Raw genomic sequence first — 25088 nt, forward strand, 5'->3', positions numbered from 1 at the left:
TATAAGGTTTCAAAATACAATACAATTGCCATGGAAACCAGATGAATGCTCCTGCTGCCTGTGCCACATACTGTGCCTTCACTCCTGTCCAGTCTTTATGAACACAGAGAAGTGTTTAATAAAACAAGCTTTTCTCATATAGTACAAAGTCTTTCAGTTGATATTTTGTGATAACCATTTTTTATTAGTGGTATTATTTTTATTATAGTAATGCCGGATGTCACTTAAGGACTAAGCCTTGAATTGCCACTCTTATGTTTGAGTGTAAGAATATATGTAAAATAATGTAAAGAATGGGTTACTCTTCACATTCCTCAAATCTTAAGTCATGTTCTATGTGCCGCTTCTACATTCATTGACACTTTTATTGTTGACCATGCAGTGTGTTTCAGATGTCGTTTGGAAGAAAGGCTTTGAGGGCTGCAAATATTTAATGTAAAACATACATTTAGTTTGGCTGGGCTAGGGTTGGCTTGGCCTTTACAGTATCAAGAGCATCAAATACACCAAGGCAAAGGAAGTTTTGGCATCCTGGCACTAATTAAAGGCTATTACAAGGCAAGCAAGCTCTTGTTGCCAACACATGTATGTTGGAGCTTTTCTTTTTGTAATAGTAGAGTGGATTTTTTCATTGTATCCAGATCCCTGTTTTAAAGTCCAGTACGGTAAATTACGGTACTCTGGGTAATGGCATTCGCAAATAATGTATACACACATAATGCATACTAATTTCCCATACTCGGGGTTTAAATTACTTCTCCTTCCAATTAAGAAGTTCTTACACTTTTGTTTATGTTCCTCTTGACGTATAAGCTATATTTTCATGGTAACCTTTTCTTGAAGTAAAATTGTTCTTTTAAAGGTGCTGTTCCACCTACTCTGGTAATTCTAATGCTCTTTATGACTTGGAATACTAGGAAGTGTAATTGGCTTGTTTTAAGTGAAACAGAATCTTTTTAAGAAATATCTTCCAAAGAACCAAAATAATAAGTTTTCATAAATTAATTTGGTTCGGCCAGGTTAGGGTGACAGTTTATATTTTATATAAAAAAGTATGTTTGCAGTGATGGTAATATTGTTGGGCATTACCCGTCATGTATAAAATTCAAATAGAAAAATTCCACCCTTTCCATCTTTTTCAGCTGAGCTTTTATTTACATCTTTTCATGAAAGACCATATAATCAGCATCCATTCCCCACGCTAGTGTCATTAAGATGATTCATGCAATCCACTCCTGGCTTTTATTGCACTCAGAAATGATGCTGATACTGGCTGCTCAAACTTCTACTTATTTATTATGAGTTATGTAGTGAGAGCATAATAAAATGCTTAATCACAGCGCATAAAAAGATGGAATCGCAAACTGCAACATGCATCAAAATGTGTCCATAGAAATGGTTGGTGGGTTTGTGTTTTTTATTTGTTTTGTTTTTCGTCTTGTTTTTCACCTTCATGCATGAGTCTCTGGATTTGGTTCTTTGAGTTGTTTGTGAGAAGGAAGATTAACCTGAATGGATCAGGCATGTGGTATTAGACAATTTATGCTTTTTGAAAAGTCTCAGTGGATAAATGAAACTGCTGATAATCATTGTGCTATGGGTTAAAAAAAAGTTTATTTAAAAATGATTTTTAGAGGTGGATAGCGCATGAAGGGTGTGTAAGAGGATATGGGGTGTAGATAAATGACGGGGGGGGGGGGGTTGATGAAACTGTGGAATGTTCCTGAGGTTCACAAACAAGCAGAAACAGACGAGATGAAAAGCAGGTAAAACCTCCTTGTCTTCCACACCCCAGCTATTCACATTGCAGAAGGTGCTCTCTGCTGCATCCACTCACACTCACTGATATCCCGCTCCAGCATTGGCTCACACAAGAATTTCAATGGGAGCGCTTCCTTGCCAGTAATCGGCAGCAAAAACTGCCGCTAAGCCTGGACAACAGAGAGGGTGTTCCGCTGCGGCTCCGGAGATGCGTCATTTCCACCTGTTAATTTTCCTGGCCTAAAAAATATATTTAATATCAGTTCTTGTTGATGGGGCTGTATTGGACATATTTCATAGTCCATTTGTTGAAATTGATTTTGCATGGTTTCTCATCATAAAAAGTTATTTAATTTAATTTACTTTAAGATTAAGTAGGGTTTCCAATAATTTGCACTCTCACTCAGGGAGTTGGTGCGAAGGGTTGAACAGATTCAACAAACTGAACTCTGCCACAGGCAATCTCTCCAAGTAAATGAACACTTAGGTTGTCCTGGCTGGGAGTTCCGTTCTCTTTCCTGGCTTTTGCAATGATGTATCTTAGGGTATGGTGAAATGCTGTTGGTCGCTGACTAGGGCAATGGGTTGATGAGAAGTGAGGGTTCACTTATTTAGCTGGGGCTAAAAAGCCTTCTGTGTCTGTGATGGGGTTGGGTTTGAGTTGGAGTGGATTTAGGTTTCCCGATTCCCCACCGACTTTTTTTTTTTTCCTTCTGTTATGAAAACCAATAAAATGTGAATAAACAAAAGTCTTGTTGATTTTTATAATTTCCAGAACCTCCATTTACTTGGAGCCACCGCCATTGAAGACAGACTACAAGACAACGTGCCAGAAACAATCGAAACCCTGATGAAGGCTGACATCCGGATTTGGATTTTAACAGGCGATAAACAAGAAACTGCTATAAATATTGGTACAGTAGTAACCTTATCAAGTCTTGCACTGTGTGTTTTGAAATTGCTTTAAAACTATGCTTTCCTATTAATGTCGTTTTGCAGAAATATGTGTGTTAACTTCTGATGAACAAAACTACTTTTATTATTTAACCCCTTAATGACAATTGCCGGTCCTGGCACGGCACGGAAAAGCATGTGCTTTACGACAATTGATGTGCCAGGACCGGCACGTCTTTAAACGGGTGCAGAAAGCGATCTACTATCGCTTTCTGCACCCAAAAAGCGTTGCTGAATGCCTCGACCTCGAGGCATTCAGCAACGCCGCGATCGGCACGAAGGGGCCATCTCTGGCCCCTCCACGGGGCGTCAACATCCGCCATACTTTGTATGGCGGCGGACGCCCGTTTTAAAAGCGTTTAGGAGGCGATCGACGATCGCCTCCTAAACTTAAATGGTGTCGCTGGAATGCCTCGATCAGGAGGCATCCAGCGACGCCAAACACTAACCTTTTGATGGGCTGTGACCGCTCCGGAGAGCGGTCACAGCCGCAGCTGCCGGCAATCTTCGCCATCAAGGAAGATGGCCGCCGTCCTGTAACAGGAACCACAAATTTTAAAAGTTCGCTAGATGGTCCAGACCATCTAGAGAACTTTGGCTCCACTTGCAGGTTGAATACAGGTACTGCAGTCACCATGCAAGTCAATGGAGCCCAGCTTTCTAATCACAGTGTGATTAGTAAAAATAAATTAAAAAATAAAATAAAATTAATAATAATTAGAAAAAAATAGTAAAAAAACAGTAAAATGTAAAAATCATTTCCCACTGATGTCACTATCAGGGGAACCTCCAAGTTGAAAAAAAATGTTAAATTTTTTTTAAAAAAAAATAATAAAAAAAAAATATATATATATATAAAAAATATATTTTTGTGAGCAAGTCCTAAAATTAGCATATTAGCTTAAAACAATTCTCGCATGGAAAGAGTTAAAATACTGGCATATTAAATGCCCGTGGGGTGTCTACTTTTAAAAAATGTATGATTTGATGGGGTAAATTGAATTGGCCGGGTTCAACAACGTCCCAATTAACACGGGGGGAAGGATGGCCACACATCTAATTTCCAATTAGAAAAATGCACACGTACCAAATGTGGCCTTTTAGTTCCCCCCAAAAATGACACACCCATGCATGTGGGGTATCACTGCACTCAGGAGATGTTGCTGAACACATTATGGGGTGTCGTGTGACAGCGGCATATACCAGGAGCTGTAAATTCTTACATAAAGTAGGTGTGTGTGGGAAAAATACACACACAAAAATATTACTGCAAACTTTGAAAAAATGCTGGTGGTAAAATATGTGCATGCAAAGAGTTAAAATACCAGCATTTAAAATACCCTGTGGTGTCTAGTTTTGAAAAATATATGGTTTTGTTGGGCACACTGAAATGGCCCGGCTCAAAGATGTACCAAATAGGGCATGGGCAGTGGATCCCAAATGCCAAAGTTCAACATTGAAAAAAGCGCATGCCCCAAATGTGGCCCTTTTGCCCCAAAACAGCCAGGCAAAATCATTCATGTGAGGTATCGCTGTACTCAGGAGATGTTGCTGAACACATATTGGGGTGTTTTGTGATAGTGACATATACGAGAACATTTTAATTCATACCTGAATTAAAATGTGTGTGGAAAACCAAATGCAAAAAAATGACTACCACAAAGTTTGACAAAGACTGGTGGTAGATATGGTGCATGGAAAGAGTTAAAATACTAGCATTTGAAATACCCTGGGGTGTCTAGTTTTCAAAAATATATGGGTTTATTGGGCACACTGAAATGGCCCGGCTCAAAGATGTACCAAATAGGGCATGGGCAGTGGATCCCCAAATGCCAAAGTTCAACATTGAAAAATGCGCATGCCCCAAATGTGGCCCTTTTGCCCCCAAACAGCCAGGCAAAATCATTCATGTGGGGTATCGCTGCGCTCAGGAGATGTTGCTGAACACATATTGGGGTGTTTTGTGATAGTGACATAAACTAGAACATTTTAATTCATACCTGAAGTAAAATGTGTATGACAAAACAAATGCAAAAAAATGACTACCATAAAGTTTGACAAAGACTGGTGGTAGATATGGTGCATGGAAAGAGTTAAAATACTAGCATTTGGAATACCCTGGGCTGTCTAGTTTTCAAAAATATATGACTTGATGGGGTAAATTGCATTGGCCGGGTTCAAAGATACCCGAAATGGCACATGGGGGGAAGAATTACCAGATTTGGAAAAAATGGCTTTGAAATAGCAAAACGCTACCTGTACTTATTGCCCCATAATGTGTAGAAAAAAGCAAAAAACCATAAAAACATTGGGTATTTCTAAACTCAGGACAAATAGTAGAATCTATTTAGCAGGTTTTTTCATTACCTTTTATAGATGAGTAAAAGATTTTTCAACTAAAAGTTAGAAACAGTCATTTTTTTCTAAATTTTTCACCATATTTTATAATTTTTTTAATAGTAAATAATATGATACAATCAAAACAATGTCATCTAAGGAAAGCCCTTCTTGTCCTGAAAAAAACAATATCTAATGTGTGTGGGTTCAGTAAACGGGAAAGAAGAAAATTACAGCTAAACACAAGCAGCGCAGAAATGTTAAAAAGGCCATTGTCACAAAGGGTACAAAAAGTAAAATCAGCCTTTGTCTCGAAGGGGTTAAGCAGATTTCTGCTATTTTACAATCTCTGGAACAAAACTACTTTTAAATATCAGTTTAAACGGAAATCCTATAAAAAGAATGTGCCAACGGCTGACACGAAACTGTAATAATACATAAAACTATAGATGGTGCCATAAAGTGCCCAACTATTTTGCTAAACTACAGCCCCAGTCCTTTATACAATAGTCATACCTTTTAAATAAAATGTAAAAATGTTATTGGTGTTAATTACATTTTGTCAATTCTATTAGTTTAATGATTAGAAAGTTGTCCAGCAGGTGGCGGTATTAGTTCGCAGTCGGCCTTTGTTAAAGGTGTTCATTTTAGGCTAGTGTTCTGCTGCTGATTAATTTCTGTGTATTTACAGACAATTATAGTATACGGTATACTCAAATTCGTTAATTGTGGTATGTAATGTAAATATATATATATATGCAAATAGAATATGTACATTACATTGTAATTTACGTTGAAAAAGATACAAGTCCATTACGTTCGACCTTGCCATTCGTTCAGAACAACCCTTTAAAAAAATTAAAAACCCCGTAAAGAACCCTTCTCACTGCTGTAAGTGAAACGTCATTTCTTCACATCTGAATGGGTGACCTCTTGTGGTATTGTCTCCAAATGTAAAACGTTTTTAAGAACAGGTGCCAGGACTTGCACTGCATATTCTTGGTGGGCTCTTATTACCTTGACTTATACAGAGACAACATTATATTTTCCACCTGTGAGTCAATATCTTACTGGCCCCAGCAGCAGCTGACGTTAAAAATGTGTACTGTTTATCTGTTTTAATGCAAAGATTTCCCTAACACAACCCCATTAAAGGTATTTTACCCATTTCTTTTCCCAAAGTGTATGACTTTGTATTTGACACCGTGAAATCTTATCTCCCGCTTGGTTGCCCAGTCCTTCAATTTGACCAAATCTCCTTGTAGGCAAAGAACGTCTAGTTCATTCATCTCTTGTATTTTTTCCCAAAGGGACATGCTTATAAGCTTGTTTCATTAATGTTACTTTGAAGATATTCTGTGTTGCTTCCTGCAAACAATTCATTCTAGTCAATTAACTCCAGGGATGCCCTTAACCTGTTGAAGTTGGCCTTCTTAAAATTCAGTGTTTTGATGGAACCTCTACTTTGGTCAATTCATTTCAGTTGTCGCCAGGTTATGGTCACCGTTTCCCAAATGCTCCCTCACTCAATTTGACAAAACCCTACATTGATATCGCCAGATCCTTTTCCCATCTGTGCAGATTTCTACCCATTACGCTTTTAAAATATTACCAGTATTAGCATATTTTATTTCTTTAATACTTGGCCTTAACTTTATTTACTTTCTAAAAAGCGTATAACCGTTTAAAATTTAATAACCATTTTAACCACGTTTCCATGATGCCAACTATGCCATACTGTTCTTCACTTGCCATTTCCACCATTTTGCTTTATGCGTTTGCTGGCAGACGTGTCAGGTTAGCACTAGTCTTTGTTATTTTTCTTTCTGTTAAGACATTTTTACCATGTTGTGGTTTTCCGATTTCCTTATCTATGCTTATCTCACCATTCCCTTTATAATTTCCCAAAGGTAGGCTAGCCTTCCGTGAACCTATGCTTGAAATTATCCATCCTTCTAACCAACTTCTACCCCATTACAGCAGGGTTTGATTGCAAATGTTTGTTTTTAACAGGACATTCGTGTAGATTGTTGACCAAAAATATGGGACTGATTGTTATAAATGAAGGCTCCCTTGATGTAAGTACTACTTGGTTAAATGCATATGACAAAAAATTGTGTGCCCTGAAAAAAGGTCTATCATCTGTGAATACATGTACGCATCCGTGTTTCTGTATTTTATAGCTATATTTAGTCCTTCACAGGTTTTAAATAATGGCTATTAACTTAGCTTTGAGGGTTTTCACAGAGGCAACATCATTTTAACAAACACACTTCAACATGGCTGCTTGTGCGAGGTCTAGTGTGAGGAAGTACGGCGATCCCATGCCTCTAATCCCTCATGCCTTTAATCCTTCATGCCTCTAATCCCTCATGCCCTTACCCTGGCATATCCTATAGTGAATTTAAATAGCTTTGTCGTCTTCCAAGGCTGTGAGATATCACTTCATGCCAGTTTACCTGGGTTTTTGACACCTGGGTCTCCCATCTCCACCTGTAGAAAAGCGTAGAGGTATCCGAGCTGGAGTCCTGAACCGCTTTGTTCTGCTGTTGGAAGAAAAAAAAACCTAGAATGCTCACAAGTGTTTTAATAAAATGTGGTTTTGGCAAATGTATTTCCTCCGTATGTCACATTTATTGAATTTTGAGCGCACTTCAACCTTTTGTGGAACCAACGTAGAAACCACATGGCAATATTTTTCCATTTTTAATAAAATAGCACTTATTAGTGTAAAACTATATAAAATGCACTTTACAACTAGGTTGTTTTAGGACTCTGGGCAGCTTAATATGAAGTCGGTTAATATATTTATGATTATTGACCAGGATTCTGTTTTTGCTTTTCTGTCACAATATTCCTGCATGTTTCCAGTTAATTTTGCGTATATAGTAATATTTTTGCAGCGAACTACTGAATTATGTACCTCTTGCTTTAACAGAGTACACGAGAAGTTTTAACCCATCACTGCAGTAATCTTGGAGACTCTTTGAGAAAGGAAAACGACTTTGCGCTCATTATTGATGGCAAATCCCTGAAGTACGCCTTGACGTTTGGAGTTCGGCAGTACTTCCTAGACCTGGCCTTGTCATGTAAAGCGGTTATCTGTTGCAGGTAACTATAGAGCACTAAAATGCATTTTATGTACATTGTTTGCATGTAACTGTAAGATGCTGCTGTTTTCCTGTATTTGAAATACGAAGGTTAGGGTTTTTTCTAATTAGAAGCTTTGTTCATAGAGAAAAGATACCCTAGTTATATCTGAGTAACAAATGATAGCCACAGTGCAATGGCTTAAATTTGTTTCATCTCTGTAATTTTTTACATGTTACATTTACAGTTATACACTCACTGGCCACTTTATTAGCCAATCACGTGGCAGCAACAATGCATTTAGGTATGTAGATGTGGTCAAAACAACTTGCTGAAGTTCAAACCGAGCATCGGAATGGGGAAGAAAGGGGATTTAAGTGACTTTGAACGTGGCATGGTGGTTGTTGGTGCCAGACGGTCTGATCTGAGTATTTCAGAAACTGCTGATCTACTGGGATTTCCACGCACAACCCTCTCTAGGGTTTACAGAGAATGGTTCGAAAAAGAGAGAATATCTTGTGAGTGGCAGTTGTGTGGACACAAATGTCAGAGGAGAATGGGCAGACTGGTTCGAGATGACAGAAAGGCAACATTAACTCAAATAACCACTCATTACAACCAAGGTATTCAGAATACATCTCTGAACGCACAACACATCGAACCTTGAAGCAGATGGGCTCCAGCAGCAGAAGACCACACCGGGTGCCACTCCCGTCAGCTAAGAACAGGAAACTGAGGCTACAATTCGCACAGGCTCACCAAAATTGGGAAGACTGGAAGAACGTTGCCTGGTCTGATAAGTCTCGACTCCAGCTGCAACGTTCAGATGGTAGGGTCCAAATTTGGCGTAAACGACATGAAAGCATGGATCCATCCTGCCTTGTGTCAACGGTTCAGGCTGGGGGTGTAATGGTATGGGGCACATTTCTTGGCACACTTTGGGCCCCTTAGTACCATCCGAGCATCGTTTAAATGCGACAGCCTACCTGAGTATTGTTGCTGACCATGTTTAACCCTTTATGACCACAGTGTACCCATCTTCTGATGGCTACTTCCAGCAGGATAATGCACCATGTCACACAGCTCACATCACCTCAAACTGGTTTCTTGAACATGACAATGAGTTCACTGAACTCCAATGGCCTCCACAGTCACCAGATCTCAATCCAATAGAGCACCTTTGGGATGTGGAGAACGGGAGAATCACATCATGGACGTGCAGCGGACAAATCTGCAGCAGCTGCGTGATGCCATCATGTCCATATGGACCAAAAACTCTGAGGAATGTTTCCAGCACCTTGTGGAAAGTATGCCACGAAGAATGAAGGCAGTTCTGAAGACAAAAGAGGGTCCAACCCAGTACTAGCAAGGTGTACCGAATAAAGTGGTCAGTGAGTGTATGTCACAATTAGTAGCTATGATAATCAGCGATAACTTCTATGTTACTTCTAGTTTTCCCCTCGTTTTATGATGATTATTGAGTAATACAGAGTGTATTTGAGCTCTTCATTCTGTTTTTCCATTTTTACATGCTGCCCGTACAACTATTTCCAGACTCATTTGGTTTACGATATATGTATATGTGATACACAGTTACCGCCAACATTTGATAACCAACACATTTTAGAAATGTAATCCCACATTCATTTTTACCTCCAGAATTCACAGGGCAGCGCAGAAGGTAAATGCATCTCTGGTTGGAAGTGCAGGGAAAGGGAGTGTTGTGAACTAAGAGTTTTTATCTCACCTCTCACACTCATGGTAACTGTCTACCTTGCAGACATCAAGTAAGGAAATTCGTTCCCCGTTTGTAAGCCCCTTTAGATCACAGGCAGACACCTCTATGCTCTGCTGTACTGTTTCCCCCCCCCCCCCTGTTATATACAGCTATATAACATCAAACTCCAAATCAAAGATACTAGCAAATATTAGTTCACATCCTTTTATGTTAATACAGTGAACAATTTCTGCTATTTTCTAACCCCTACACAATAAATGACTCGGTAAATATCAAACAGATTGTAATTGGCTGCTGGCTGATTAAGGTTTCTTTCATTCTGTTAAAAAGGGGGAAAAAAAACATGATGGGCTAGAGTTTTATTTATGGCTATTTACAAACAGAAAATATTTTGCATGCACCCTTAGCTATTATAGTTGCAAAGCCTATACATTCTAATCCTCACCTTGAAATCACAGCTGAAAATATACAAAATATGTTCTTGGCACCGTGTGTGTTTAATCTATTTTTTTTTTTATTTTTTTTTTTATAGAAAATGTAATCTAAATGATTAAAAATGTTGTAAAATATCTGCCTTTTTAATATTTATTTTTGTTCCTTCTTTTCTGATCTTTTTCCAAGTTTATCATGTGTCATGTACCAAATATTCGAACTGTAATTCTTTTTAAATGGGTATTAGCACCTAAAATAAAAATATTAAACAGGTGGCTGCGGTTCTGTGTTTGCCATACCTCACACCTACCAGTGCTTTTGCCAAATCTGGATGATTTTTTTTTTGTTAAGACTGTCATTTTTGTAAATCGTTTCCCCTACCTGTACCTTGCTTGTATGACTACCTGCTTTGTGTACCGAACCCAGCTGTGTCTGTACATTAATTCTGCGTTATCCCCTGGCATCCTGACTCCAGCCTGCAGTGTACCTTCTTCTCTCTGTCCACTTAGATTGTGGCTCAACTCCTAGCTAGGTGATTTAAGAACTTCTGCGCTGAGTGTCCATTCGATGATGGCCGATGTGACACTCCCATCCTTCCAACTCACAACACCTATTTTCCACCTTTTTAACTTCCTTCTATTTCTCCTAACACCACTAACCCCCATCATTGCCCAAGCCCTTGCCACCGACTTTAAAGACAATACCAAATGGTTCTTCTCTTTTGTGCAACAGCCATCTACACCATCCACCTTCATATAAAATACGAAGTGCTTTTCCCCCCTACAAAAGAACTATTCAATCTTCCGTCACCTAACAACCTGTGCCATTGACCCCATCTGACCTCACTGCTTATGGGACTGTTGATCACTTTTTTAAAATGGGCTTTCTTTATAGGTATACGCGATACAGCTTTCTCGTGGATTTCCATCTAATTGTTCTTTCTCTGTCACCTGCTCTGGCAAGACATCTTCAACTCTTCCACTTTCTCTTGGTGCCCCCCAAGCGTCAGTCCTTGGACCATTGCTTTTCTCTCATTACGTTTCATCTCTTGGGAAACTAATCAACTCACTTGGCTTTCAGAATCATCTTTATGTAGATGATAATCAAATCTACCTGTCCTTCGCTAATCTCTCTCCTCTGATGTCCTGTATTACATGCTATATCTTCCTGGATGTCACAACGCTACTTGAAACTATCTATCTAAAACTGAGCTTACCATCTTCCCTCCTACCCTCTCCATTCAGTACCTGAATTATCTTTCTCCATTAACAACGCAACTGTCCCATTCCTCTGGAACTCGCTTTCCCCATCACTCTCAATATTCAAGAAAACTCTCAAAACCCACTTCAGAGAAGCATACAATATTTTCAGCTAGAACTTACCCAATCACTAATACAACCTCACACCATCTCTCCTCCTTTCTCCGTAGCACTCATATAAGTTTATAAAAGCCATACAGAATAATATGTGCACCTTTTTATTCAAAGACATGACTGTTTGTGAGCTGTAGGACTTTTAACAGTGCTGCTGCTGGTTTTCTACCGATGCCGCGCTCCGGTTAAATTGGTATAACTGATTCTTTTTTGTTCATTCTTAAATGAAGGGTCTCGCCGCTCCAGAAATCTGAAGTTGTAGATATGGTGAAAAAGCAAGTTAAAGTCATCACCCTGGCTATTGGCGATGGGGCAAATGATGTCAGCATGATTCAAACTGCACACGTTGGTGTTGGTATAAGTGGAAATGAAGGGCTGCAAGCAGCAAATTCTTCAGATTACTCTATTGCACAGGTAGGTGTGTGTCTGTTTTCAGATGGAATATTCACCATACAGTACCAGTGATCGTCATTCACATTTGTGATAATTGTGTTTTTTCCCCCCAATATAGTTTAAGTACTTGAAAAACCTACTACTTGTCCATGGTGCATGGAATTATAACAGAGTGGCAAAGTGTATCTTGTATTGTTTCTATAAGAACATTGTGCTGTATATCATTGAGGTAAGTGTTCATAGAATGTATTTATTTTGTATTTTTTATTACAACGTATTCAGCAGCAATTTACAGTGGGAATACTAAATGTACATCATCACGTGGTATGTACATTTGTGTGTATGTATGTAAAATATTTTTATTTACTTTTTTTAACTACATTAAAAATATCTTGTTGACTTCTCCAATATTTGACGTTCTTAAATAATCTGAACTGATTATAAATATATACATACATGTGGTAATAAATCACTGGCTGAGCACAACCCTTTCCGCATCGACTTCTTGAATGAGTTGTGTCTGATTACTGTACAGAAACAATGCGGTTGCTTCTCCGTAATCACACCATTTGCAGCTATATTTTCCACAAATAGACTTGTTGGATTATTTCACATGGCTATAGTTTGATATTAGAGACTGTACACCCCCTTTAGTCTCATATTTACCAGCAGCCGGTAATAGCCAGTAATTGCCTGGACCTTACTGCCACGCTTGACCACCACAGGTTTTAAAGGAGCGGTTCAAAACTAGCAGTTGTCATATATGGGCTTTCTGCCTTTTCAATCACACCCATGGTGCTTTTAACATCTGCAGAACGTGTTTTACTTGGCACAAGTTGCCTACCCGGGAAATTATCAAAATGCCTTGGAATCATTAAATCCTGTTTTCTTTAATGTTCCAAAGAGACACTGAAAAGTAGTTTACAATTGACAGCCAAAAGTATAATTTGTTAAATATTTAGAAATCTGAACTTTAATAAAACTCAGTCCAGTGGAAAAACAAACTGCCTGTAGAATAGTAGTAAATTCATTACATTCTTAACTAACCACCACAAACTGCACCCGGCTCTATTGTGGGTCTTCCAGACTACTTATTATTATTATCTTTTATTTATATAGCGCCAACAATTTACGAAGCTCTTAATACAATACATATATTCAAGGAGTATGACAAGACGAGAATTGACAGACTAAGACAGACCGATACATTAGGTGGAGAGAGCCCGGCTCGCAAGCTTACAATCTAAATAATATCTACATAGTAACCAGTGTTCTGTTGCTTGGCTTACATTAATGATTCTTCTATATAAAAAAAATAAAGACTATATAAAAAAAAATAGAAAAAAAAAAAAAAAATTAAGTTAATGTAAATAGCTAATATCAGACCTCTACCTAAAATGAATAGGACAAATACATTAAACACTTTTCTGTTTATTAATCTCCTCCAAGGTTATTAGGTCCCAAATGAATGCATTTTAGAAAGTATCTGTATAGATCCATCCGCTATACAGCAAGAAATAAAATTTATATCCAGAAATGTTTGTTGATTTTTTTTTTTTTTCTCATGAAATAAAACTCTTACGGCATTGTTCCTGCACTATATAATAAAGAAAATAATAACTTTCTTTTATTTAGTTGACTTATTTCATATGCTTGAAATGCTTGAAGCAACAGAGTTATATAGTTCCTTTCCTAATACAACGTAGAAATATAACCAAATGATAGAATGGCGGGAATACTATTTAATGTAGTAATTTGAGTCTGTCTTTCACAATAACACTTATTTCTTAAATATTTCCATCACTTTAGTGTATATGATAGGTGAGAGGTCCTTTTTAAATCATCATGGTTTGCCCTCCTTGCAAATGCCTAATTCCTTTGTATGCATTTGTCCCTCCCCACCTTTGTTCCATGCGGAAGCTTCGAATTAACGCACGGAATGTATTTACTTTTTCATTATTATAGAATGCATATCAGGGTTCTTCTTTACGCGTTGTATTTTTAGCGAGGCTCTCTGGGACATTCATTTAAAGGGACAGTATAGCCATTCTTTATTGTATATTATTTACTAATACTATGCCATTGTATGTTGCTGCATTAAAATCATCGAAGCCGCTTACTATGCACATACATTCCAGTCTCCTAAAATGGTTCAATGGCAATAATTGATATTATTATTATTTATTATTATACACAGTAACCTTAGTGCAACTATTCACATACACCCGATCTGTTCTGCTCTCTGCGTGTTAATGCTTCCGGTTCCTGGGCTAGTGCTGATAAAGAATGGGGGTTACTTTATTTTTCTCTGAGTTATTCATGAAGCAGTAAGCTGCTGTCAGAACCCTGTCAATTAGGAGTGGACTTTGTCGTATGTTTTCCTCTCGGAGCTGAGTTCAGAATGTTAGTCCAGTCCCAATGTCCTACTAAAAAATAAATAAATAAAAAATACTATTTAAATTTGCTTAACTATTGTTTTAAAGCTAATTCAAATGTAAGGGTAAAATAAAACTGTAGTTAGATACGAACAAAAAATGCTTTTGAAAACTGCATATAAAATCATTGCCTTTCTGTGTGATTCAGTTTTATGAGAAAACCCTAAAAAGTGATTGTTTAGTAATACTGCCCTAACCTCTCCCAGTAACCTTTCTCATGCTGCCAATTTATACAAAAAAAAAAAAGTCCATTTGCATGAATAACAACACATTATTTGTGATCTGCAAATTAGAAGGAATGCAGTTTTTCTTTTTTCCTCCATTTGTAGCCAGTGGGTTTTGTTTTTCTCCTAGAAGTGAAAGAGCGGTTTTGTCCTTAGGGGCTGCTCTTTTGGAAGGCAGCTTGAGTACATATTGATAAATGGTGAATTTGTAGCAATTCATGCTTCTGTAATATGGTTAAATGAAGCATTCAGTGGGACAAAACCTGCTACATTGTCCCTAAAATTCATTTGTACTACATGTCATGCACTTTTGGTTTCTTGGTGGGGGGGAGGGTTTTTGGGTTTTTGGGGTTTTTTTTTATCCTTTCAGTTCTGGGTAATCTTGACCAGCTTGCACACTTCATACACTGAAACTACATAATGTTATGGCTTTAACAAAAAAAAAAACATTACTACAGCCTTATGGTCATTGAGAATTGATTTTACTGTATTTGCCTGATTATAAGACGACCCCCCCCCAAATTTGAATATTAATTTAGGAAAAAAAAAAGAAAAGGCCTGAATATAAGACTACCCTATAAGAAAGTTTTACTAGTAAATATTAACTCACATGTAAACTATTTTTTCATATGTAATAAAAACTGATTCAAAAAATGAATTTTTTTGTTTTTATTTCCTTTTATTTGCCAATTTACACCCAGTTATGCACATTTTCCCCCAGATATGCCTTATACTCCATATGTGCCACTCTGCCCCCCCAGAAATGCCTTATATCCCCTATGTCACTCTGCCTCCCTGATATTCTTTTTAACTCCCTATGTGCCACTCCTACCCTCCCCCGACTTACCAGTGCTTCCCTAGACTTGTCCCCCCTGCTTCAGATTCCTTGGTGTGTAGTGGTGCCCATCCGGTGGTGGTCTGTGCGATGTGGGCAAACAACCTCCGCTGCTGCTGCCGGCAGTTCCGCTGGGGTTTCTATGAATGAGCACCGGAAGGTCATGTGATGCCGGCGCTCCATCATAGAAGCCCCAGAGGAAGTGCCGGCAGCAACTGAGGTTGTCTGCGCGCATCGCACAGACCTCCACCGGCTGCCGGAGACGAGGATCCAGGTCTCCTGCAGCGCTGAGGGGGGATCTGGATCTTAGTCTTGTAGTCAGACCTCTATTTGCGGTCTGATTGGAAGTTGACCTTGAATATAATACCATGGTTATTTTTCAGAGTCGCGTTAATCTGTAAATTGAATTACAAGTCAAATTGTCCTTTTTAATTAGAATAAATTGTACATTTAATGTACAATAAATTGTGATGATGATTACAGTGGCGAGCAACACACTTTATACAAATGTCAATTTCACTTCTGGCAACAAAAGGAGTAGCAGAGGGGCCATTTTTATTCGGTAGCTGTAAGGTATTTGTGTTTCATTTTCAGATCTGGTTTGCATTTATGAATGGTTTCTCTGGACAAATACTCTTTGAAAGATGGTGTATTGGCCTTTACAATGTGGCAAGTATAATTTTTTCTGCACATATAAACATTTACATTGTTCATTTATTTTACTTTTTATTTAATATAAGGTTATGTTTTATAATCTTAATTCTTAGTGCTAAAATATTGAGTAAAGAGAAATCAGGCGGTATATATACACAAACAGAATAATAACTTTTTTTCCTTTCAAATTTTGCATTTTAAGATGTTTACGGCTCTTCCTCCTTTAACTCTTGGAATATTTGAGCGTTCTTGTCGAAAAGAGAACATGTTGAAGTATCCAGAGTTATACAAGACATCCCAGAAAGCCCTCGACTTCAATACAAAGGTAACATCTGGCTGTTGTACTAGAATTAGAATAGTAAACTTAATTTACTCCGGTAAAAAGTGTTTCATATAACATTTATTCCAGGTGAAATACACATCTCTTAAAATGGCGAGAGTCACACTAAATAACAATCTATTATCGGTTAAACGGCTTTGTGCCGGTATTGTGTGAATGCAGAAGCAACAATAAAAAAAAAAAAAAAATCTCATTGTGTGCCACTTCTTAATCTTAAACCATGATTCCCCTTTACCATATTTGTCATAATAGATTAAAAAAATATATTCTAACATAAAAAAATCTAATTTTTGGAATTTTGCGTATATACTTATATACTGTGGATGCCACAACTGAACAATGACCCAATTTATGTTTAGCAACACTTTCTGATTACACTCATACCCCCACATACATATTTTTTTTTTTTCGAAAGTTCAAGGGGACCACATGAATGCTTTACATATTGCCCTATATTACATATTTTTTAATGGGATTGATTTACGGGCTGTGGGGATACCTTTTTGTAATAAGGCCTAAGGGGGGCACATGTTAAAAATATAATTTATTTATTTTTTTTGGTTTTGCACTGGTCACTGGTTTGCAGTATGGTTTAAGATCCTTGATGTTTTTGATGTCACTGGGCTCCCAATAATTATTTTGTTTTGTGCCCTATTTTTTATTTTTTTTCATTTTTTTGGAAGGGGGAGAAACATCTATTCTTCATCTCCTGATCTGACTGTGCTGGATCACCGTGTTATCATCACGCAGGGCTCTGTAGCCCTGCATTGCTTATCATAATACATACAATTAGCCAGCATGGGGTGCAATGAGAGACCCCAGCAGGGTCTTGAAACCGTCCTCAGTTGGACTGGTGGGTCTCGGCGCTGACACCTACCTGGAAGGAAATTGAGGAATTCATTATACATAATGTAGTTAATAAAGTTGTTGTTGTTTTCGTTTTTTTTTTTTTTTTACCAAAAACATCTTGTTTCTTTTTAAATCATTTTGTAGGAACAAAACTTATTTTTCTACATCTGAGTAGCTTTTTATTGTCCTAAAGCTAATTACCTCCCGAATGACAATCGACTGGCAATAAAAGAATACAAAACGTTCCTCTCTGGTTTAATGCTGACAAAATTAGAGGATTCCATTGCTTATCTTGGCCTTTATTCCAGAGCCGTTTCCAGAGAGAAATACTTGGTTAAATAAAAAGAAAAGGCCGTTAATGTGCATGTGATTTGAGGCAGGCGACCTGACAAATGGGAAATGATGCAATTAATCAAATATACGGCAAACCACTCTGCGATATTCAAACTGTTTTTTCTGGATTAAGTCTCGAAGTTTCATATTCAGAAATCCTTTTCAAGATCATTATTTATATTAATACCGATTGGAATAGGTTGGGGAATATTTTCATTTCGTTTCCAGTGTGCGGTATTTGAGAGGCTTATTATGGTAAGGAGGGTGAAAGATTAAAAGGGCCCCACGGGGTTATAAGATTAGTATGTGACAAGTAGGGGCCAGGAAAATGGAAGAGCTTAGCTCATTTATCATGCCCCCACCTGTGCTTTCTGTCACATCCAGTCCGAAGGCAATGAGGCAGTAAGTGTGTGGTGGGAGCCATTTGGGCAGGAAGGAGTTAACCAAATGAAATGATATCGCCGAATATGGAATTCAGTACTCTGTGGTGTTTTTGGTATTTTAAATTTCTGTCTTTTGGGGGGTTTTGTACTATGAATCAGGCCGTCTGTTTTCCTCTGGGCCGTCATTGTCCTTTTGTCTGGCTGCAGCGCTGCTGCATGCCGCTCTTCGTACAGTTCCGCTGCTTGAGCACAGATAAAGATGTGCCACGGTTCGCTGACCCCGCTCCTATCAAACTAATTTCTTCTGTCTCTATTCTCCCAGGTTTTTTGGGTTCATTGCCTGAATGGCCTTTTTCACAGTGTCATCCTGTTTTGGTTTCCGTTAAAAGCCCTGCAGCATGGTAAGCGTTCTTCTCCTTTTTGGTAAAACTAAAGCGAAGGAAACGGGGCTACCTTGTATCTATTCTTAATCATGCAGCACGATTTAGGTTTATATGAAACGCGGCTTTGACTTTTTTACCAAAGGCACATGTGGTTTGCCGGATGAGAAAAATATCACTGCAGAAATGCCTTATAAACATTTCCACTCAAAAATGACCATATTCAAATCCTTGTTTGCACTTCACATATGCAAAACCATTTAGGTTTTGAGTTGATGAATTGACCCGGCGTGGTTTTTAAATATGATCTGCATAGTACAGTATTTGTCTTTATTCTCCCGACACACTTTCTCTAAAGTTGGAGTGAATGAGAACATTTGGAGCATTATTTTCTTTTTTCTTTGTAGCTTCCTCGCTTAGAACATATCGGTAGAGGAAGAAGTCACTTTAGGCCCCTGAGATGCATTGGATTTGAAATAATAACAAAATCAAATGAAGATTTGATTTGAACTTGGCTCATTCAGTAATGTCAATAGTCCAACTGCTGCAGTCAGTTCTGGTGCCAGGGGGGGTCTCGTTGTTATTATGCTAGTTTCAAAGAACTTGATTAAGTGGATGAAAACTTTCAATCTTAGAAATGCCCCAATTTAAGATTTAATTAGGCCCTAAAATGTTCAATGTGTGCTGACTACAGATCAGGTCAGACATTTGGCTCATTACATTTGAAGAGTTAGGTTGCCAGAAAGCCATTTTTTATATTGTTTGTTTCCACATTGTGTATGTTGCTATGTAACACACACACACACACACATTTAAGTGCTACATTGTATTCTGTTTTCTTTTTTAGATACTGTCTTTGGAAACGGAAAGACGTCAGATTATCTTTTATTGGGAAACATTGTTTACACTGTAAGAATTTTAATTTGGGTTATTTGGAATAACACAAATGTGATTGTTGATTGTTTTGTTCTATACCTTCCAAACACCCAAGAACCTATCAATACAATTACAACATGTATTGTTAATGTTTAAAATGACTATTTTAGCTGGGAACGGCTGATTTTTAAAGGAATATCTTCATTGACATGCGGAGGCCCTTTATTAGCAGCCATCACTTCTGTGTTCCAATGGCACATTGTGTTTGCTAATACATGTTTGAGTTTAAAAGGCTAATTGATCATTAGAAAAAAATGTTTGCAATTTGTTAGCACAGCTACAAATTCTTTGTTTTTTTATGAAAACCCCAAACTTCTGAACGGTAGTGTGTGTGTGTCTATAATATTACACAAACACACACACATACGAATGTAAATTTGATTTACCGAACAACAGGGGAAACGGCTCAAACAAGCTTACAAACTGGGAAATAGGTGTGAGCGGTTTTGTGTGGTAGGTGTGCTGGGAGTGAGGACAACAAGAAAATATAGCAAAACAGTGTGTTTTTTTAAAAAGGAACAAGCTTATTTAAGATGAGGTACCATAGTAGTACATAATAATATAAAAATCTCAGGAAGTTGGGCAACAAATCTGTGAAACACCTTCAAGCATGGCTGGACATATCCCGGGGCTACTAAATTTCAATAGCCGTCACCTGTGTGTGCGGTTTCATATTATTCAGTATATTAATATGTACAGCAAGTTGCTCAGGTGTGTTCTCAGATAGGAATACACAGAACACAGCAGCTTTCTCCTTAATATTCTTGTATAATGTCTGTAATTTAGCACTTTGACTGCTTTGTAGACTTGTATACCGATGGAATGAAAGGTTCCCATAGGCTAACTTCACAACATATCATTCACACACCTGCTTTTTGGTTCAACGGGTTTCATCAGTGTACCTGCAAGTTACTTCAGTAAAATATTGTTTTAATTGAGTAGAAACAAGGAACATATAACTTTTATCATTCATGCTCTTAGATTTTTCTGTCTAAAGTGTCCGTTTTACACCCCAGAGTAGCACTGAGGCGGTATGGATTACTATGATTTTAAATAGGTCGCTTTTTACAGTTTTAAATCAGATTTTTTTTCTTTGGTTTCACAATTGAGTGCTTGTAATCCTTCTTTGCCGATAACAATGATGTTTCTTTTTTCCAGTTTGTAGTTATCACTGTATGTTTGAAAGCTGGGCTAGAAACTTCGCACTGGACAATGGTGAGTTAAACCTCTTTCTTAGAAGAAATGATTCTCCGCTCATCGTCACTTATTAGACCTTTAGTGGATTAGATTTCAATTCAATCTTGCATGGCAAGCTTTTTTAGCTGTCTATTTGGGAGTTTTTTCCTTCCATTCTTGGTATTTTTACAAAAGATTTTTGTTTTAACATAAATCAGAACAGAATTTTTAAAAAGAAAGTCTATTTCAATAGGTAGAGATGAAATTCATTTTCTGACATCTGGTTATAAGATTCCTGAGGTCTCTTGAATAATTAAACCAAATTCATTTTTTATTAAAAAAAAATCCTAAATCAGTGTTCATTTTTTACCTGTATTTCTATATTTTAGTGCTGAAAATTTTGATTATTCTTTAGTTGTCCTTAAAAAAAGTTTTAGTTCATCTCATAATTTCATATAAATAAAAGGGGAAAAAGTCTTCTCAGAGGAGCCAATGCTCTTCATCATGGCTATTAATATTTTGGAGACAAGTTTAAACCCCATGTGTGGTTAAGATTTTGTATCTGTTTGTACTTGTCTGTTACTTATCAAAACCAGAACTATTGTTTTGAAATGTTTCAGAGAAGTAACTGAGAATCCATGGCCTTTACGAGAACTGATAAGGGGCAAGTTCAACCAAAAAAAATTAAATAAATGACCTTGGGAGTCTCCAGACATTTTCAGCTGTTTGTAAAAACATTTTAAGCGGTCATTAAAAATACAGAAAATGGCTCCTCTATTTTATTAAAGCAATTTAGGTCCTCAAAACACAGTATAGTTTGGGTATATTTGGATGAGGATAGCTGATTAAAATATTTATTCGTTTTCAATTGTTTTATTTTGCACAAGAAACTATGCTGTTCTGTAAGAGATGCCCAAGTAATAGTAAACAAGAACTTTTGATTGTTTTGTAATAAATTTAACCATTAAAGTTTCTTATTTTAATATATTTTTGTCAACAGTTCAGCCATATTGCTATCTGGGGAAGCATTATGCTGTGGATTGTCTTCTTTGGTGTCTACTCTTCCTTGTGGCCTGTCTTTCCTATAGCACCTGATATGTCTGGAGAGGTATGGTGTTTTTTTATGTTAAGTTAGGATAACATTTGTTAATGCTCTTAGATTTTCAGTCTCCTTCCAGTAAAATGCCGTGTGTTTTGTGTAAAACCCAAAAACGTCCCAGATTCGCCATTAGTATACTGGGAAACCCAACCAGAGTCTTTCTCGGGGCTATCTGTAATCTCCGGCAGTGGAGTGGTATTTGGTCACGCTCACTTGCTGCCCACCCACTGCCTACTCTGCATATTTTACCCCTTTAAAAATATAACTATAGCTAGCTATACCCCTCTTCAGAAAATGGATTGCTCTGGACATCCGACCCTGGGAAAATAACATGTAAAAATCAAGGCAAAAGTGTCCTAATCAATCCTCCTTTGCTAGGATTTCTATCCAGGTTCCTTTTTATGCCCTGGTCACTGTGCGTTACGTGTCTTCTGCTTTCTTTGTTTCACAGTGTGTATCATACAGCGTCGCTCTTTCCTGTAGTGTCTACTTGCTTTCTGTAGCAGCCAAGTGTGACCCAAAGTGCTAAACTTATCTACCTGCAATTTGTCTTTGCTAAAATACATTACTTCAATACGTATTGAATAACATGCCATGCACATACTCCGTGGAGAACGTCATACCCAAAGTCATTTGTATGTTTCATTAGATTTTTTATAAATTTTTAGTAGTAGGAAAACATTTTTATAAGGATGCTCATTTGCTCATTTATGTTCCGTTCTGAGGATCACAATACAATTGTAGCTGGGTGAAAGACATTCATTTACTTATAATGCAGCCCTTACCCTATAGTCCCAGAAAATTAACCAGGTTGCCTCCAAAGCAAGGTAGAGTGAGCAGCTGAGAAACAGCCCTCTGTAAAGGACACGTGAAGAGTATAAATATTTGTTACGGTATTGAAATAATAGTTAATTAGTTGCTGAAGGACAGACCATGACATAGACATTTGTAATTAAGATAAAAGTATATCAACTATTCTCCCGATGAGAATTTTTCAGTATACCCAGAACTAGTCATATATCTGTCTCCGATTTAAGACTTTTGTAACAACTCCCCATTCATGTTTCTAGCTTAGCAGTTTCGTGCTGGTGATATATGTAGACTTAACATCTTTGCGCTTGATATTATACACTCAGATCGAGCACAGATGACATAATGTCTCCCCACCTGGAATAAATAACTGTTTGTTCTCCAAGCTATAAAAGTCATCTTGCCTGTCATTGAGCCAGACTAAGTGCAGAAATGGTTCCTTCTGCTTCCTGTAGTATTTTCACAATCTTAAAACAGTTAAATATTGTTAACAGCGTTCATATTTATTATTCCAAGTCACATTTCATTAAAGTGACAGTTTTGTGCGACATTCACTCTATATTCAGATTACTGTAAATCACATCTGCAGAGCTTGAGGTTTCGTATTCTGGACCAAAAGAAGTATTGTGTTTTCTGTTTAACCGTTTGAGTGCCAGAGGCATGGTGAATGTTGGCTTATAGTAGTCTAACCTTGAGAACCCCTTGTTGTAGTGAATTTGCCCTCTGTGGTAATGTGATTATGTTGAATGTACTCCAGACGTGTTTGTGACACATACTTTAATCACCATCTCTCCTCGACAATGTGGTTCCAACATGATTTACTATTTCTTTACTAGCCCCTGTTTTTCTTTCATAAATTGCAAGATGGCAGATGCCTTAACTTCCTCTTCCTGCACTCGCTGGCTCCCAGTGCCCCACATGCTTTGTACTGGTAACAGGCTTAGCTTCAGGCAGAATTAAAGCTATAATTAACCCACGACGTTTTGAGCAGAACTTTTAATTCTCAGTGATAAATGGTAATATTACCTTTTCTTTTTTCTTCTAGAAACACAATGCTATTTAATAGGAAATTTTAAATATATTTCATGAAGAAAAAAAAAGTAAAACACAGTGACGTTACACAACAAAAAACATCATTTTAAGTCACATTAATTTTTATGGACTACTATAACAAACAAAAAAAAAGCCGTTATATGACTTGCCCCTTCACCCCTATGCCGTAGGTATCCAAATGCTAGCCCGGTATAAAAGTTCATTTGATTATATAATATCCAGTTAGGCGTCTTGGGATGTTTCGTGTGTAACACTGATTTGAGGATAGGTGCCTGTGGCAACCATCAACGTAATTACTCAAGAGTACACACGTGGTCTGTATTTTTGATTTATAGCCCCTATGCCCTTCTAGCCCACTTTAACAGCTACGATGGAGAGATTGTGTTGTGTTATTACTCCTGCTCCACATTCAATAAGCCTAGCGTCTAGAAGATACTAGATATTAAAGCCAGGGGTAATGCAGACACAATGGATGGGATGATAATTATTGCATATCAGAAATGTCTTTGTAAACAACATTTGGGGTATAAACTGTTTTATTTGAGGATCCCGAGTGACCCTGAGTGAGAGTATAAAGAATTTTCACCTTGACTGCCTTTTCAGCTGTAGCTCTAGAAAAACTGACATTAGTTTGTCCCGAGCTAAATACAGGTCAGGACAAATATATTTTAACCTTACCTAAAGTCTGACCCTGACCTTTGTTTATGCTTATTACAAAACTTAAATATACCGGAAATTGCCTTTGTTTCAAAATGAAAGGAAAATCACTATGCGAGGGGCCAAATCCACACCGTATCCATACTACTGTAAACAACAATGTCGCTGGCTACTGGTTATGTATCGTTTACATTACCTGACATTTGTAACAATGTATGGTATGTAATGTTTGGGGGTTTTTTAGTCTAAAGGGTAATTCTCTGTATGATATCAGTAAAATTAGCTCAAGGGCATAAGGGTAAAATGCCAATAAAATTGCCTCTAGGGCATGACACTGGTTATCAATTCTATTCAACAGTGTACTTTACTTTGAAGAAAATTGACTTTTTAAAGGTGTTACTAAGCTCTTCTGTTGGAAAACAGTACAATGGCATTCTGCGTTACTCACTCAGTTACCCAAGTCTGTCTTATTATAGAGATGATGGTTACTAAACCAACCCTACCTGTCCTTCCCCATTCTAAAACGATTCCATAATTAGTTTGAATTCTTCCCTATCATATATTTGTAAGTTGAGCCTAAACTTTTTGTGTCGGATGGACATAGGGAAATGGTTATTAGTGCCTGCTCTGTAGGATTTAAATATATTTACTCTTACCTCTTTTAGTCTTATTATTCTGCTAGGAAGTGTCTAAAGGTCTGTGTCTTTCCCTAAAGAGAAATTAACTATTTTATTAGCATAAAACCTTACTGCAGTCTTAATATAAAATGTATTAGTGCATGTTTCCATTGAGTAGTCGGCACACAATCACTCAGCCACTAATCCACTTGAGGAGGTCCTGATTGCA

At 37.5% G+C, this 25088-nt stretch overlaps 1 pseudogene; it reads left to right on the forward strand.

Annotated features, from left to right (window-relative positions):
• Positions 1–25088, forward strand: part of LOC149283265 (phospholipid-transporting ATPase IA-like) — a 59016-nt pseudogene that overhangs the window by 25441 nt on the left and 8487 nt on the right.

Source organism: Sceloporus occidentalis, unplaced genomic scaffold, assembly GCF_023333645.1.
Source record: "Sceloporus occidentalis isolate IW3139 unplaced genomic scaffold, rSceOcc1.0.p SCAF_107, whole genome shotgun sequence".
NCBI classification, from domain to species: Eukaryota; Metazoa; Chordata; class Lepidosauria; order Squamata; family Phrynosomatidae; genus Sceloporus; species Sceloporus occidentalis.